This window comes from Clarias gariepinus, chromosome 24 (genome assembly GCF_024256425.1).
Source record: "Clarias gariepinus isolate MV-2021 ecotype Netherlands chromosome 24, CGAR_prim_01v2, whole genome shotgun sequence".
NCBI lineage: Eukaryota > Metazoa > Chordata > Actinopteri > Siluriformes > Clariidae > Clarias > Clarias gariepinus.
Genome location: NC_071123.1, coordinates 24385073 through 24403142, shown reverse-complemented (window position 1 = coordinate 24403142; position 18070 = coordinate 24385073).

Here is an 18070-nt window from a genome sequence, read left to right as displayed (position 1 = left end):
GTTTCGGGTATGCTTCCACTAGCTTGACCTTCCTCTTTTTTTTTTATTTATTATTTTTTGGGATTTTTTTCCCCGATTTTCTCCCTAATTTTTAGTCGTGGCCAATTCCTCCCCGTCACTAGGGGGCTCCCACATTAAGGCTACTACTACCATTAAGCCAGGAGGGCCGAAGACTATTCCGTGTTTTCTCCAAACCGCGCGATGTCAGCCGACCGCATCTTTTCGAACTGCTTGTTCACGCACCGTTAGGGGCGGATTAACACACTTGGAGGAAAGCGCTAGCCGCTCCTTCCTTCCTTGAGATCAGGGCTTTGTGATGGCCGCTCTAATACCTTGACTTTGTTGTCCTTAAGCCACTCTGTAACTAATCTGGAGGTATGCTTGGGGTCGTTGTCCATTTGGAAGTCCCATTTGCTCCCAAGCTTTAATTTCCTTGCTGATATCTTCAGATGTTGCTTCAATATATCCACATAATTTTCATCTCTTTTGTGAAGTGAGTCAGTCCCTTCTGCAGCAAAGCAGCCCCACAACATCATACTACCACCTTGGGATGGTGTTCTGAGGCTTCAAAGCTCCGCCCCTTTTTCCTTTTTTTTTTTGTACTTGCGTATTATTGTCTAAACTGAAGAATGTGGGACCTTCAGGCATCTGGAAATTGCACCTAAGGACGAGCCACACTTGTGGAGGTCCACAATCCTTTTCCCGATGTCTTGGTTGATTTCTCTTGATTTTCCCATGATGTCAAAGAAAGAGGCTCTGTGTTTGAGGTGTGTCTTTACATCCATCCACAGGTGTGGCACCAATTAAATCAAATGGAATTAATTAACCCTTCAGAAGCTTCTTAAGCTCAGAATGGAACCATCTGGAGTTTTCATTTTGTTTAAAGACACAATAACTTTAAACTTGGTGTATGTATATTTCTGACTTTGATGAAAAAGAAATTCCCCCTCGCTTGATTCTGACATTTAACAAATGCAAAAAATATGTTAATATTTATTGCAAAAAAAGTTGACCCTGATTTAATGTTTGACATTAAAGAAAAAAAAGTAAAAAAAACAGGTTTTGTGTTTTTTTCTGAAGTGTATATAAATATCTGGTTTCAACTGCAAGTCAATAGAAACACAAAAACTTTTTAGTTTTTTGTTAGTCTTATTAAATCAGCTTGCCGGCTGAGCATTATGGTTAAAAACCTAGAAGTCTGGACAAGAAATCTGCTTCTCCTAGATGGTACTAATTTGTTCACCATTTGAATAAAAGAAAAAGGAGGCATGTTACCTATACTCATACTCATTCTCATCTTCAGCATCGGTTTCACTCCGTTCCAGGCGGAATACTTCTACATCTGAGAAAGTCTGTTAAACAAAGAAAAGTGTCAAAAACAGTGCTTGAACACAACAAAGGTTTATTAAACAACTAATATAATATGGCCTTTTCAAAAAGTCTGTTTGGCCCCTGCAAAGGATGACCACCTTGTGCCCTAAGTTTCCTGGGATAGGCTCCAGACCCCCTGCGACCCCACACAGGATAAGCGGTAGAGACAATGGATGCATGGATGTTTTCTCAATTATTGCAAGAGTTTGTTGCATTAGGCAGGAAAAAAAGCACCTCCTTACACCATGCTTCATAGTTTTGATGAGGTTTTTTTATGTTGGAGTAGAGGGTCTTTTTGTTTTATTCTCAAAAACATTGTCAATAAGGGCCTTAAGCTTTTACTGTATAGAATATCTTTTTACTGTCATTGAAAGATGTGGCATGTCCAATTAAATTAGATATTACTATTAGTGATGCATATATATATATATATATATATATATAAAACAATGCAAAACAACAGTGCACAAACAGCAACAGAACCCAAACTCAAACTGTAAACAACATGCCTATGTAGCTTTAGGAAACAGTTGTGCAGTGCTACACAAATTTTACTGCAGAAAGTTGGACTGCTGTTTATTTAAGTAAACATGGCAGGTTTTTCTTTAGAAACAAAAGTTGCTTAGCTTTTCGGTTGGAGAGACGGTTCCTCTTCTCATTAAGAACATGAGATGCTGCACTGAATTGTCTCGCACTGTCTGTGCTGTACAACCCGTGCAAGCAATGGAAAGCGGTCTTTGTTCGAGCGCCAGTAGTCAAGGGGATTGTCGCTTCTGGTTTAGTCACTAGTTGTGAGGCTGCACTTGTTCCAACACCGCTGCGGATCGGAGATGCGGAAATGTGCATATTGCAACTTTTATGTCCTCATCTGAAACTTTAAAATACTTCCATACCTCGGACATGCTTTTGGCCTTTGATGGGCAGATGCGTGATCACAGCTCGAGCGTGAATAAAACCTAATGTGGCGAAATTCATTTTTGTCTTGCGTTTTCGCCGTGTTTTTTTATTTTGACCCAAAACCGATAATGCCATTTTCGGCCGAAAATTTCGGTGCACCCCCAATTATTATTATTATTATTATTATTATTATTTTAGTCAAAATTGGGTTTGTCTCTAACAGAATTACATGAAAATCAGGCCTAGTCATCAAATTGCTGCAAAGGGCACAGACACACACACACACACACACACACAGCAGCTCTGTTTAATTGGCAAGGGTGTATGAAATGATAAGTGAATAAACAAACAAAAAAAAAGCCTGAAATCTAAGATCATGGAAATTCAATGTCATATTTAATCAAGGACGTTTTAAAAAAAAAAATGCATTGAAATGCAAACAAAAAGCTAACAATAAATGCAAATAAATAAATAAATAAATAAAGCGGTGCAGTTTTGCTGCTGATTTTTTTTTTACTTTCTCAGTTTTTAACTTTTGCTGCAACCTTTCAGTTTCCCTTCTCAGCTTTTTTCACTTTAATCGATAGTTTTACGTTTGGCCTTTTGGCACAAACGTACTGCATGGGCAGGTGTTCCAGGGCTGCTTCATCATTAGCCAGCAGCTGTTGGCTGAAGGTTACACCACTGTGTCCTCACTGGCCAGATGTTGAAGTGTCTACTAGATTCTCAGGACAAGTTGTAACGGCAAGCTCTGTTTTTGTCTGGACATTACAATGTTTACATTTGTCACCCGGTTGTTTTTATTGTCAGTTATTTATGCGTTAACAGTTCTTCTTTTTTATTCTTAATTATCTGGGTTAAAACTTGTGAAGACATTCATATACAGTATAATGCCACATAATATAATGCACCTGAAATGTGCTAAAGGTTTTTGTTTTTTGCCTTTTTCTCTTTATGACCCCATTATTGCAGTTTTGCCTGCAACTCCGGGCCTGAACACAGGATGCATGCATTTAAATGAAGAGGAAAAAAAAAGTTATAAGAATAAAAGTCGACTCACCAAGTCTGCTTCCATCTGTTCATTCTTCAAACGTCTCAAGCAGAACTACAATGAATTTTATAATATTACTTTTACACATCCTATGAGTAGTAAAAATGGTCTTTTTGCAAATACACAATGTACCGAATAAATATAATAGTGTACCTACCATACGAATGAAGAATTCTCTGCATAGATACTATAGGCAACAAAGAACACAAAGTTAGATTTTTCTCACAGTAATGCGTGAAAGTTGATGATGAAGCTGCCTACTGTTACATTCTGTGACGGGACAACAAGTCACTGAACAAACTCCTGTCAATCATGGAAAATCCATCCCACCCACTACATGATCCCATACAGAGGCAGCGGAGTTCATTCTCTAACACAGTGATCCAGCTTCGCTCTCGCAAAGACTGGTTCAGGAAATCATTCCTACCGTTCGCCAATGCACTTTATAACCACTCACCTCCATGTAACCGAAGACAACAGCAGCTCATATACAGATCACATGATTCACAGTCACTTTACACACATACACTGACAATTCGCACATTTCATCTCTTTTTCTTATGTTGAATTGCCAGTTTGCACTCTGTTTTCTTGAAGTAGCGTCTGCAATTCTGTATTAATTAATATGTTACAGTTACATTCTGCCCCTCCCCCCCCCATACTACTGTAGCTGTAACCTGTCGCTACTTTAACACAATAATTTTGCTCACGGGATCAATAAAGTTCTGTCTGTCTGTCTGTCTGTATTACTCAAGCTTATGCGATGTTGGATTCGCTTTAATAAAAATGATGCATGAATGATATAAAATCTACCACCGTTTCATTTTATAAATGAACCCATTCAAGTGTGACATCATAAGGAAAGTTAGTGTACTGTAGGTCAGAGAAATGCCACAGAAAAGGCTAACACATATCTTTTATTTACTATTTGATTTTAGCTAAATTTTCGGTTTTAAAAAGAAGCAAGTTGTGCTGGCACTCAGAAAACGATACACTCTCCATCTTCGCCAGCTAACGCTAATTAAAACCCTTTAAAGACATAATATTCCCTCCTTAAATGTTAAATCTCTGTCTCTCTATTTATATTATATACACAAACACACACATGCAGGTGCATCTCAATAAATTAGAATATCAAAAAGTTGATTTATTTCAGTATTTCAATTTAAAAAGTGAAACTCTTTATATATTATATAGATTCATCACACACAGACTGATATATTTGTTGATTTCTTTATTTTTTTCATGATTATGGTTTACAGCTAATAAGAACCCAAACTTCAGTTTCTCAGAAAATTAGAATACTACTTATGACTAATAAAAAAAAAGAGAGAGATTTTTAACACAGAAATGTTGGACTACTGAAAAGTATGAACATGTACAGCACTCAGTACTTGGTTGGGGCTCCCTTTGCATGAATTACTGAAGCAATGAATCTATATAATATACGAGTTGGCTCCATCTACATGCCGCCTGACACATGGGGAAATGGATATACATCCGTTTCTGTGGCAGTTATTTACAGGTTCGAGTTGCCAGCTTAATGCCCGATTGTATCTGAGCACTTGGGGATGAAGAGTCCAACGGTGGCCATCTAGCGACGTTGGCCACCAACTGGTCCGCAAGTCAACACCTTAATCAACGAGCCCCCGCCTCCACCCCCCATACACTGTACACTAGATTGTCGAAAGTATTCGCTCGTCTGCTTTAACATGCATATAAACCTAAGTAACATCCAATTCTTAATCCATAGGTTTTAATATGATGTTGGCCCCGCCCCCTTTGCAGCGAGAACAGCTTTAACTCTTCTGTGAAGGCTTACCACAAGGTTTAGGAGTGTGTTTAGTGGAATATTTGACTATTTTTCCAGAAGTGCATTCGTGAGGTCAGACACTGATGTTGGACGAGAAGGCCTTGCTCGCAGTCTCCGCTCTAATTTATCACAAAGGTGTTCTATCGCAAGTAAACCACTAGTTCTACATAAAATATAAATAAATTCTACCAATTAAATACCAGCAAGCCAGGAAAGTGTAACTCACCAGCTGTTGCAGGATCCACGACAGCATTCTCAGGATTTTAGCTCAGTTTTCCTCCCACGCGATGTTCTCAGTCTGTACATCATGGCATTCACGGAGACAGGCATCACGTAGCATAAAAAATGCAAATAAAGTCTATTAGTACTTCACATCTGAGGTAAAGTGAAGCTGCTTTTCCTCCCACTGACTAAATGATGTTGAAACAGCAAACCAATCAGACCCACACACACACACTGGTTGCCAGATCGCTTAACACACATTGCTAAAAGCTAAGCTTGTTAGCCCCAGCCCCCCCTTCTCCTTATTCAGTATTATCCAATCTACAGTCAGGCCAATAAAGTTTGAAACAATGATAAGTTGTTTTTTACATTAGGCCTCTGTACAGCACCACATTGAATTTGAAATGAAATACAATAAAACTTCCAGCTTTATTTCAAGGGGTTTGACAAAAGTGTGGCATTAACCATTTAGGAATTACAGCCAATTGAAGTCATATATCCCATCAGAAAATAAACCCCATCAGAGAGATAGCAAAAACATTTCGTAGTGGCCAAAATACCACGGTTTGGAGCATTCTTAAAAAGAGAAAATTAAGCAGAGCAAAAGACCATAGAAGCCAAGTAAAGTGGATGGCTGCAGTATTCTGTCCATGGTGAAGAAGAACCCAACATCCTGCCAAATCAAACAACAGCTCATGATCCAAAACATACTACATCACCTGTCGAACATGGTGGAGGCATGTCACAGACGCTCCTCACCGACTGTAAGCATGTACGGCTGCCAATGGAACCGGGTCACTGGTGGTTAATGATGACCAGAGTGCTGATAAAAATTGATGGGTGAATTCTGAAGTGTATAGGGCTCTACTCTCTGCTCAGATTCAGGCAAATCCTGCATAACTGATTTATTTATTTAACATACAGAATAATACAGGTTCTGTTTTCCTGGTGCCCAGAAAACTCCTTATAAATATAGAACGAGCTTCATATTTAAACTCCATGCAAATATTTTAATGTCGCTGTAAATATTCACATGAATTTCCCTCTTTGGACAATACTACGCCACTGTGACGTTCACCCTCACTCACCCTTGTAGCCCTTGTGTAACTTACAGTAGCTGCAGTCTGTAATTGTATTTGCATTTATTTTATAATATTAAAGGTTAGACGTGATTTCACCGTGTGCAGATTACCCACAGCATGAGCTCAGCCTGATGGATCTCTTTTCGTCATAGACAACACTGCCTACTGTTACATTTGGTGAAGAACGCCTGTGACATGCCCCTAGTATGACATGAAGGGTTATGATGACACTTTTACATTCAGTGAGGAACACCTGGGCAAACATTGCACGTTCACCCATACAAACAGTTTTACACCAATTTCGGTTTTACACACACACACACACACACACACACACACACACACACACACACACATTATATATATAGCAGATTGTTGATCTGGGATGCACTATTATGGCTGTCTGAATTATCATGATAGTTGGTAGCTCTGTTACAAGCATCACGCATTCACATTTAAGGCAGTCCAAGACAAAATACATCAAAGCCTAGTGGAAAAGAAAACACTATTGTTTACCACAATCACGTGCTTACACCAAATCAACTCTAACTTTAAAGCAGCATGCATTCAAGTGTCAGAAAGTTTCGAAACATGTCCAGGTTAGTGCAAAAGAAATGGCACTGTTTGCCTGCACATTGTTGCTTGTGAACCTGAACAGCTCCAACTTTAACAGTTCACAGGTGCAAAGTGCAGTAGAAACACAGATTGAACAGATTTAACTGATGCCTAAACAAACTAAGTAAGCAAAGTGTAAACCTGAATAAACATTAAGCTTGCAAAAAAGACACTGTAATAACGTAAGGATTTAGAAGTAAAAGTTACGGCCATGCATCTGAAAACACGTAGAAAAAGCCAGCTGTGTTTGTGGTCATCAAACTTTAAACATGAGTGAAATCTCACCAGCATCAAAGATCCGGGAGGACAGAAAGAACAAACCTGATTGACGGGGTCTTGTCAAATGATCCGCGGGGCAACTGCAGGATTTCTCACTGCGATGTATTTAATATTACTAATATTACAAAAATCTCTATTTTATATTACAAATATCTGTATTGAATATTACAAAAATATTAAAACCGCTTTTCTGTGTCCGCAGGAGAGAAGCTGAAGAAGATCCGTTAGATGCTCGACACTGACACTGCCGGTGTTATGCTCTAAATTGCCCCCCTGCCACAGATTGCCCCCCCTACATAATCTCTTTCAAATAATATATTAGAACATAAATTCATAGGTTTATGGTTTACAAATTACAAATTATAACAAACAAATTTAATTATAAAATAAGCAATATAAAAAATGTTGTATAGGGAAAAAATATATAAATTATATATATTTTTTCATATACAAAATGTATATTTTTATATTGCTTATTTTATAATAAAAATCGTTTCCTGTTATTTTTCACCACAAACAATATTTATTTAGTGTAATTTGTGATAAATAATTTGTTATTTGTACATTGACAAACCCCTATAAAATAAATGTGCCATAAAATAATCATTTTGGGAGATTTGTATTAATCGTCTCGACGGCTGTCACGTGCCGAGGGTTAATTATAATAGTAATAATATATTTGATAATAATAAACCTTTGAATGTATGTCCTAATATAATATTTGATAAAGATTATGTAGGGGGGCAATCCGTGGCAGGGGGGCACTTTAGCGCATAACACCTGTGTACCACAGACCCCTGTGCCGAACCACGCCCCCAATCACTGTGTGTGCAACTATTAGTGCAAACGCTACAGATTCACCATACTGTTTAATATTTACATTCAACTTAAAAAAACTTGGCAGTTTCTTTAAAACTTTTGATTTATGAATATAGAATTTGGCCAAAATCAGAAATCAAGTTAATTAAGTACATCTGAGAGCAAATCATTTCTTCCAGTGGTAACAAAACCAAACAAAACACTTTTCCACTGAACAGCGTAAACTGAGGGTAAATGTTATCAATAATAAAACAGGATAATTTCCTCCAAAACAGGTGTACCAAAGTTTAATCTTTGTAAAATATGCAGTTTATTTCAATGTTTTTCTTGAGTCTGGTGATTAGTTGGGGCAGCAGGAGGAGTACATACAATATCTTGTTGAAACAAAGAACGAATAATCTGATTTTGGTTTTTAAGCCGTCCTGAAAAACAAGCTTTCCCAGTCAGGGACGGATTATGGGTTGTGTGGGCCCCTGGGAAAAACTTTCGCGATTAATGAAACCTATTGTCCTACCTTAAAACTTCAAAGCTACAGTTAATGTTGTCGTTAGCTGTGTGATCCTTTTGTCTTCTTACCGGCTCATGGAAGTCTCTAACAGTTTAAATTTGCGATTGTAGATCTACTTTTATTACATTACTTTTCGTTCTTTTACTATATGCCATATAGATTTAGAAGGGCAAGCATACTATAATACAGATTGAAGCAAAAAAAACAAATTGCGCATCCCACCATGCTACCGCTCCCTAGTCAGAGGGCCTTCTGTAAGGCTGTTAACACGCCCCCCTCCCCTACCCCCAGAAGCCAGGGGCCCCATGGTAGGGGCCCTTGTAATCAGATGGCCCTCTAAAGGTACACTACACCCTCCTCCCTAGGGCCTCCTAGTAGGGCCCTCATAATCAGAGGGCCCTCTAAAAGCCCCCAAAGCCCCCATCCTCCCTAGGACCCCCTGGTAGCCAGAAGCCAGGACCATAATAGGAGGGCCTAAGTGGGCTTTCAAAAAGTAGGCTCCCATGCACCCATTTCCCTTTAAAGTTTCTACAGCAGGGCCGGGGGCCCCCTGAAAGCACCAAAAACTATTGGAATGTCTTTTGGAGAAATGGGAAGACCATAGTGCTGGATAAATTCACTATAATTGTAAAGCTGACCACCCCCTTAACACCAAAAGAACCCTCTTTCCAGTTGTGTTTGACTAATGGCACTAAGTTATTAACCTAGTTAACCCAGTGTAAGTATGTATCCAATAATGTAAACTTTAAAGCACTTTTTGTAAGTCGCTCTGGATAAGAGCGTCTGCCAAATGCCTAAAAGTGAATATTATTATTAAACCACCGTTGAAAGTAAAGGGTTTTGATTTGTATAATAAATTCCAAAGAAAAAAATCTATGAGGAATTTAGTTGTGCTTATAAATTAGAGACCAAGCCAGCAAAAAATGTCTGATCCAATTAGTCTTAAAAGTGTAATTCAAGGTAGAAAGGTCCAAAAAGTCCAGACCACAATTACTGTACTTTTTTCATCATAACATATTTCTCCAAATAATGAGTTCGGTTTTTCCACACAAAGTGTGGTGGATAAGATACACAAAAAGTATCTTAGCTATCATTTTGGGGATCTACATATAAAGACAGTGCAGTACTGTATATGTTAATCTAGAAATGCCCTCAGCGTTTGAAACTAGAACTTTACCTTTTAAAGAGAGATCTCTTATTAGCCACTGATTACATTTTCATTGACTAGGTTACATTTTTTTTTAAAAACATCTCTGCTTTTCATCTAGGTAACAGTGTTTTTACATAGAATCAACATCGCAGTTTTTAATAGCTAATAGTTTACATTTCTTCAGATTTATTTGGAGGCCAGATGCTTTGGTAAATACTGTAACTCCAATACTTCAATAGCTACAGGCATCTTAAAGCTGTTCTTTAGGAAAAGGGCTGTGTCATATGCCAACTGACGAATGACGATAGTTCTTCCTGCACTAGAAATACCTTGAGGGTTTTACCAACAAAAACAGGATTTATGTTAATATTTGCCCTTATGTTTGTTAGATCACATTTATGAATTAAAGTTCTACTCGTTCTTTTTTTTTTTTTAATTAAAAAAAAAAAAAAAATGTAAAAGAAAATTCATTATATTTTTATGAGTGGGAAAAAGTCAACACATTTACTAATAAAGCAAGGTTTTTCTTAACTATTGATTTTTTTTTCTTTGAACTAGACCCATTCATTTTACCCATTCAGGTCAGGTTATACAACACAAGCTGAACCATATCAGTCTATACAACACATCAGGAAAAGTTCTCTGCCCGTTTCTGCATCCCACAGGGATACCCGGTGGATTGGAATCTCCATCTTATCCTCCAGCAAGGATAAGAACCCCAAAGTAGGCATGTTAATGGGTTTGGCTCCTCTCACCTCGCTCCAAAAACACACCTTTCTTCTAAATTAGCGCAATCCAGAATTATTTTCTGTATGGAATCTGGAATGAAAAGCTCAGAAGCAGACTTCATGTCCTGCATGAGTAGCTGCCATCCGTGTTGGCCCTGGTTGCACCATTTTTGTAATGTTACAATCTCATGTTTGCCAGTTTTATATATTGCACTTAAAGGTGTAGAAAATAATCTTGTTTCTTTGTTCTACTATATATTTAAGCCTTTCTATTTTTATTGTTTACAAGAGACATATGCTTTAGAATAAGATTTGAATTTCCTGAAAAATCAATGTGGGGATAATACTGTATGTGGATGGCTGCCGCAAATCTGCAGTTTTTATTTTTAATCTGTATTTATTAATTTTTTAAACATTTTACAAACATATACAAACCAGAAAAAAACCCTATTATGGCTCACCACTTCCTTAAAAAAATGTAAGAGAGAAATAAAAGACAAGACACACAATCAAAATGCTTTACGTATTTGTACTTCAATATACTACACAATTTCTTTTTTTACCCTCCCTCCCCCCCTTTTCATAAAAACTCGTATTAAACAAAACCTCTAATAAGAAAAGCGGATACATCTAAACCCATATATCTTAAGCAAGGGTCCTATCTTCTATGAAATATGACATCTTTAACTGCAGAGGTTAAGAAAGCCAATGAGACATATTCCAGAATAACCCTGTGCCATAATGCCCTAGAAGGGGCTTTATCCCCTAACCAGTTCAGAACACACAAAATGTTAGAAACTTGCAAAGTGTTTTTTTATGTTTGTCTAAGACTATATCCACACGTATTCCGAGCAACAAGTCTTCTGGATCACAGCCAACATTAATAGACAAAATAACACTAAGTTCTCGCTCAACCATATTAAAATTATTTTTTAAAATGCATGTTTTAAAAAAGCTATTTTTGGCTATTAAGTGTATTCCAAGTGTAGTTTTTTCAATAATTATTTATTGTGAATTAAGACATTTAAAACATGAAAGATGTGCCGTAAAAACAGATTTATTAAAAAGCACTTCTGTTTTACAAAGTTTGTAAAACTTACAGTTTGTGGATAAAAATAATCTTAAATAACGTGTCTGGATTCTTTCTATGTGTATTGTGATGGCACATAAAAACAGTTCAGTCCAAAACAGTTATTCCCATTATTCCCAAAATCTGATAAGGGATCCAATAACGTTTAAGGTAATCAGTATCTGCAGTGCTCACACTAAACGTGTTTTCTGGTCAGTGTTGATCTGTGTCATATTCTCATTAACAAAGTCAATACTGTAGTCATCTATGTCAGACACATTAGGGACATTTGGCTCAATTATCATACCAGAGTTCCACAATGCTAGTGGACTCATGCCACCCTCTGTTCTCATATTGTGGTGATTCCATTGTCTGATAAATTCATCACATGCCCGGTAAATTTTCCTAAGGAAGAATGAAAGATGTAAAAGATATAAAATAATTAAATTTTCCAATTGTTTGACTTTTTAAGCCTGTTATTAAGTAGTCTATATTCAGACATCAATAAATTTGAAGATGCATATTCTGTACAAATCTGGGATTACTTGTAAACTGTCCAATATAATCAACAAAACTTGCATGTGTTCCACAAGATGAAGATGACTGCATTGTACAGTAGGTCACTAAAATTTCTGCTTTGAACAGCCCTTTCTGTTGCAAGAAATTACCGTAGAATACTGCAGTTTCCATAAAAGAAAAATAAACATAATACATTTAAGAAGTTTAACTTCATAATGTTTGCCAATATCGTTATAGCCTAAGCATTAGTGATGGGTCGTTCATGAATGATTTGTTCTTTTTAAACGAGTATCTCAGAGTGATTCGTTCATTTTCTACTGGACGTGCTTGCGCAAATCATCGCAAAACCTCAGTAGGTTATGTACAGGAAACAGAAATGAGCGATTCTCTCAATGACTCTTCTACTCCAAGTCGTTCATTTTGTCATGTGACTCCCATAGACGCTATGCGGTGCAATAGTTTTAAAAGAACGAACGACTTGGACCAGAAGATATATTGAGCTGCTCATTCTGTTTATTATAATATGTCCTTAGCTGCATTGTAATATTTTCATTACTGGAACTATAGCCAAAATGTGTGCATGTAGACGTATTGAGGGTCTTTTTATTGAAAATGCAACATTTTAAATTATTTCTAAACAAAAGAACGAAATGAACTAAATGACTCGGAAAAAGATTAGTTCATTTTGATGAACGAGATTCAAATAACCGAGTCACTAAAATGATTTAAACTTCCCATCACTATTGTGCACTCTAAAATACAGCAGGGAATTGTGGGTAAAATGTAAATTGATAGTGGGCGGGGTCTATTTCTATCAGAGTCGCGCAGCGCTGCCCAGTGGCTCGTGTTAATATTTGGTCCGCCCACGGCGGCTCACGTTCGTCTTAATTTTCATGTGTTTGTATGGGAGGCCAAACACATCATATCATTAACATGAGAAGAAGGTAAACTTGATGAATATACTAAAGCAATATCGCAATATACTGTTGTATAAATGTAAATATATAAAAGTAAATCATTACTTAGAAATTTGTGCAGCTAGCAAATTATTTACATTAACCTGTTCTTCTGGTTATTGCAAGTATTCATTATAATTAATAAATAATAAAGTCACAATAAAGTCATTTTTGAAGCAGCTCACACCACATTTATTTTTAGAATAATGTACAATATTTTACAGCATGAGAGAAAAATATGACTTCAAACTTTAGTTTCTTTATTTTAGGTGCTGTAGAAAGGCAGGTGCTCCTTTTTGTAGAGAAGTGTGTCTTTTGACTTCTCCTGAGACCTCTGTTGTCCCAAGAGGAATGGCAAGAGTATGGAGTTAATTATGTGCCAAAATTTAACAAACAAACACAATCTGCTTTGCAAAGAAAAAAACGACTTTCTCACAAATGCAGCGTTTTGCAAACAAACACAATCCGATTTGCAAAGAAAAAAAATCAACTTTCTCACAAATGCATCCATCCGTATTTTCTCACAAATGCATCCATCCGTATTTTCTCACAAATGCACCCAACCTATTTTCTCACAAATGCAAGGGAGCATCTCCCTCTTCCAAAACAGCAGATGGCGCTATCGGTCAATTTACTCTATTCTCCCGAGACCTCAAACAACGTGTTTATATGGTTTACCCTTATGTCCCAGAGGAATATGAGTGGGGAACAGTTTTGAGGTGTCTATTATATATCCAGACAGCCAGACATATTAACAATCCACTATCTTTAGGATAGAGCCCTGTAGGGGAATAATACAGTTATATCAAACCACAGCTGCATTTTAATGAACTATTGAAGGCTGAAAGAACTGCCATCATGTTTGGCTTTTTATATCCACACCGGACGTATGCGACATGATGCATCAAAATCTTTTATAATTAGTGATCATATCTACATTTAAATAATCTTTAACAAAGTTATAAGGGGGAAAAAGCTTTAAATGAACAGTAAACATACTGAATTACCGACAGAATTCTATTACAAACCTGCTTGTAAAAAGTTTCATAAATTTCATGCAGTCTAATACAATGATTCTTGCATCTTACTGTATCTACACCTCGCGCTGCAACAGCTGTCTACAATGTAGTATTGTACTACAGACACAGATTATTTAAATGTAGATATGATCACTAATTATAGTTAATAATTCAATAGTTCATTAAAATGCAGCTGTGGTTTGATATAACTGTATTATTCCCCTACAGGGCTCTATCCTAAAGATAGTGGAGTGTTAATATGTCTGGCTGTCTGGATGTATAATGGACACCTCAAAACTGTTCCCCACTCATATTCCTCTGGGACATAGGGGTAAACCATATAAACACGTTGTTTGAGGTCTTGGGAGAATAGAGTAAATTGACCGATAGCGCCATCTGCTGTTTTGGAAGAGGGAGTTGCTCCATTGCATTTGTGAGAAAATAGGTTGGGCGCATGTGTGAGAAAATACGGATGGATGCATTTGTGAGAAAATACGGAGGGTGCATTTGTGAGAAAGTAGAATTTTTTTCTTTGTAAATCGGATTGTGTTTGTTTGCAAAACGCTGCATTTGTGAGAAAGTCGTTTTTTTCTTTGCAAAGCAGATTGTGTTTGTTTGTTAAATTTTGGCACATAATTAACCCCATACCATACCAAGAGTGCAGCTCTTGAATGATGGCTATGTTATAAATGGTGTCCAATTCCAAAAAAGTTGCACTGCGCAAGAAGTCATGGAGCACATTCGTTCCATATATGAATTGAAACTTCAGAACAGCACAGAGTAAGTATATCAAAAGGGTGGGTGGGGTCTATATAAATTCTGCAATTAATCTTTTATTTTCTGTTTAAGAATAGAGATCCTGAGAGCATCGAACACACAGCTTGTAAAACCTACGCTAGAACATGGAACTGAAATGAGTGGATCAGTTCTGTGCATGCTTTTCAAGGACAGAGTCATTTACATACGACCTTCTGTTAACCTGTCTCAGCTCGATCAAGTAAGGTTTGACATTTTAAAAAAAATATATGGACAGAATATTTATTTATCTGTTTCATTTACATGTAATTTTAGGGAAAACAATAGTATTTATAGTTCCAATAGTAACAGTAGCTGCTAATCCTAATAAAAATGAATGAAATGAAGTAAAACAAATAAAATTAAACCATTCTATATTACAAACTTTAGATTTTTGTATTCACAGCTGGGAATGACTAGGTACTTTTTATGTACACTGTGTTTCTTGTTATCTCTTGTTTCTTTAAGAACTCAACATCTCCATCATCACCAGCCCAGACACCAGCTGTAGCACCATCTCATTTGCAGCCATCATCACCAGCCCAGACAACAACTGTAGCACTACATCATGTCCAGGAATCATCACCATCCCAGTTACCAAATGTAGCACTACATCATGTCCAGGAATCATCACTAGCCCAGACACCAGCTATAGTACCAACTCATTTCCAGCCCTCATTGCCACCCCGCATATCTGCTATGGTACTACTCTGAACCCACCATTACTTAATAGTAATTATATACATTTATGATTTTTCTTGGAAAATTACCTAAAATGTATATGATATGCAGGACAATGCTGGCCCTCTGTTACATGTTGAATGGATCAATGCAGGAACTCCTGATGTATGTACTATAGATTCTGGCATAATTTAAATGCACTTTCCTTACAATTTTAATAATTTTCTTGTTAAATGTTAAATGAATTCTAGATTTTATCTAGTGTTTCCCGAAATGCATGTAAAGGTAAGGCTGATACAGTAGAATTAAAATTTGTGTCCCATCTATGAAAGATAAAGACCCAGCTAAAGCCTTTGTTTGTGATTTACTGTTTTCTGTAGATGTAAAGAACAGTATTGTATCTGAAAATCTATTATATAATCTATCATTTATAGCAATAAACACAACTATTATTGTCATTTTTTTAGTTATGCCAAATTTTGATGCTCAGAATCTTATAATTTGATCATATGACTTTTGCCTGGTTTTCACTCAAGGTCACATTTTACAAACTGAGTATTTGCTATGTCAAATTACAAAATGGTGCAATAATTTATCTTGTTATTTAGCTGTTGGTTTTTATTTTAGGTCTATTACAGGATAATCCAACCAGCAAGTGACGAACACATCATGGCTCTGTCAGGTGCAGAAGAAGACGAGCCAGTTATGTTGCGCTCTCCCAGTAAAAACACTTCAGACAACGTGAGTGTATTATTTACCGTAAGGTTTACCTAAAATAACATATTTAAAATAGTAATATAATAAGCTTATAAAATATATTATAAAATACTGTATGTTATGATGTTTCTTATATCTAAACTTATATTTAGGATGCAGGTGATTTGGCCGACATTCTGAAATCATTCCAGAAAGAAAATCTTGACATGGATGAACACACTGTTGTTGTTGCAAGGAGGTCAAGAATTCTCCACAGTGCCTGTCAAGCATTGTCAAAGAGCTTCTTTGCATAGCACCGAACTCCACATAATGAGTTTGTTGGAGATTCTGCTGACGATTTTGGTGGTCCACAAAGGGAGTTCTTTAGGTTGGTAAATCTTTTAAAAATGATCCCCTGGTTTCACTGACAAAGCTAAAGTCTAGTCCTACACTATGCCACATGTTTGAGCTGTCTTAACTGAAAATAACTTGGACTGACTTTTTCTGAGGCACGTTTATAAAGTATGTATAAACATCTTAGTTTAATCAATTCAATTCAGTTGTATTTATATAGTGCTTTTCACAATTTTTCATTCATTTCATGAATTTGAAATAAAGAAAACACAGAACAACAAAAGCCTAGGCCTAGTCTTGGCTTTAGCTATGCTTTGTCTGTGAGACCCTGCCTATGTTTTTCATTGATTTTTCTGTCTTTGTAAATCATTTCTATGTAAAGCTAATGTTTTTTAGATATTTCTTGAAAATGTGAACCACATTGCTTCAGTAAAAGAAAATTTTAAATTTTTACGAAAAGGCGCTATATGCCTACATCATGCGTATTCTGTTCCTACATGGGTCTGATTAAAACTTTTAACACAATAAAAAACTATTTAACTTTAAATTAAAATTTCTGTTTTCTTTCCAATGAACAGACATCATTTTCTTTCCATCAGGCTCTTAACGATCGAAGTACAGACAGCACTTGGAATTTTTGAAGGAAAACAAGGCCAGGTTTTCTCTGCCTACAATCAGACAGCTTTAGAACAGAACCGATTTTACACGGGTGGGAAACTCATTGAGTGGTCCATACTTCATGCAGGTCCAGGAATTAAAGCCCTTTATTCTGCTTTATATTTGCTGATGTGTGGACAGGAAGGGGAGTTGGACAGGTTTGATTTTCAAGACTTGCCAGATAATGAAGTTCACTTCAGGATGCAGCAGGTATATAATGTACAAATATTTAGCTTGATAAATAACAATACATTTTTATATGAAACAATATTTCCTATTTCCTGCCATGTTTAGACATTTTCACAAGTGTGAGTGACCTAATTTCACTGAAGGCCAATCTTGGTGATTGGATTGCAGATGGTGGGGTACACTGGATCTACACTGCTGGCCTTTCTGACATGCTTAGAATTTATAGCCTTGTCATTAAACATTTCATTTATCATAGGTAAGCTTGTATAAAAATTTCTAATGAAAACACTTTAATTTATAATGTTGGGAGGACCTCAGCAATCACTGATAGAACACAGAATAGTGAATATATTTTTTGTTCTATTGTTACCTTCCTGTAATTAGGTATGGTTAGGTTAGGTAGGTTTTGATGTTTTCTTTATTTTTCAATGTTTTTTTTTTTTTTTTCATCTTAGGTCTGCCAGCATGATCTCACAGTTCAAAGCAGGAGTCAATTTGTGTGGATTACTTTGGCAGATAGTGGAAAACAACTGGAACGTCTTCAAGCCTCTTTTCACCAACACACAGAAGCCTCTGTCAAGAAGTGAGTTTAGAGACCTT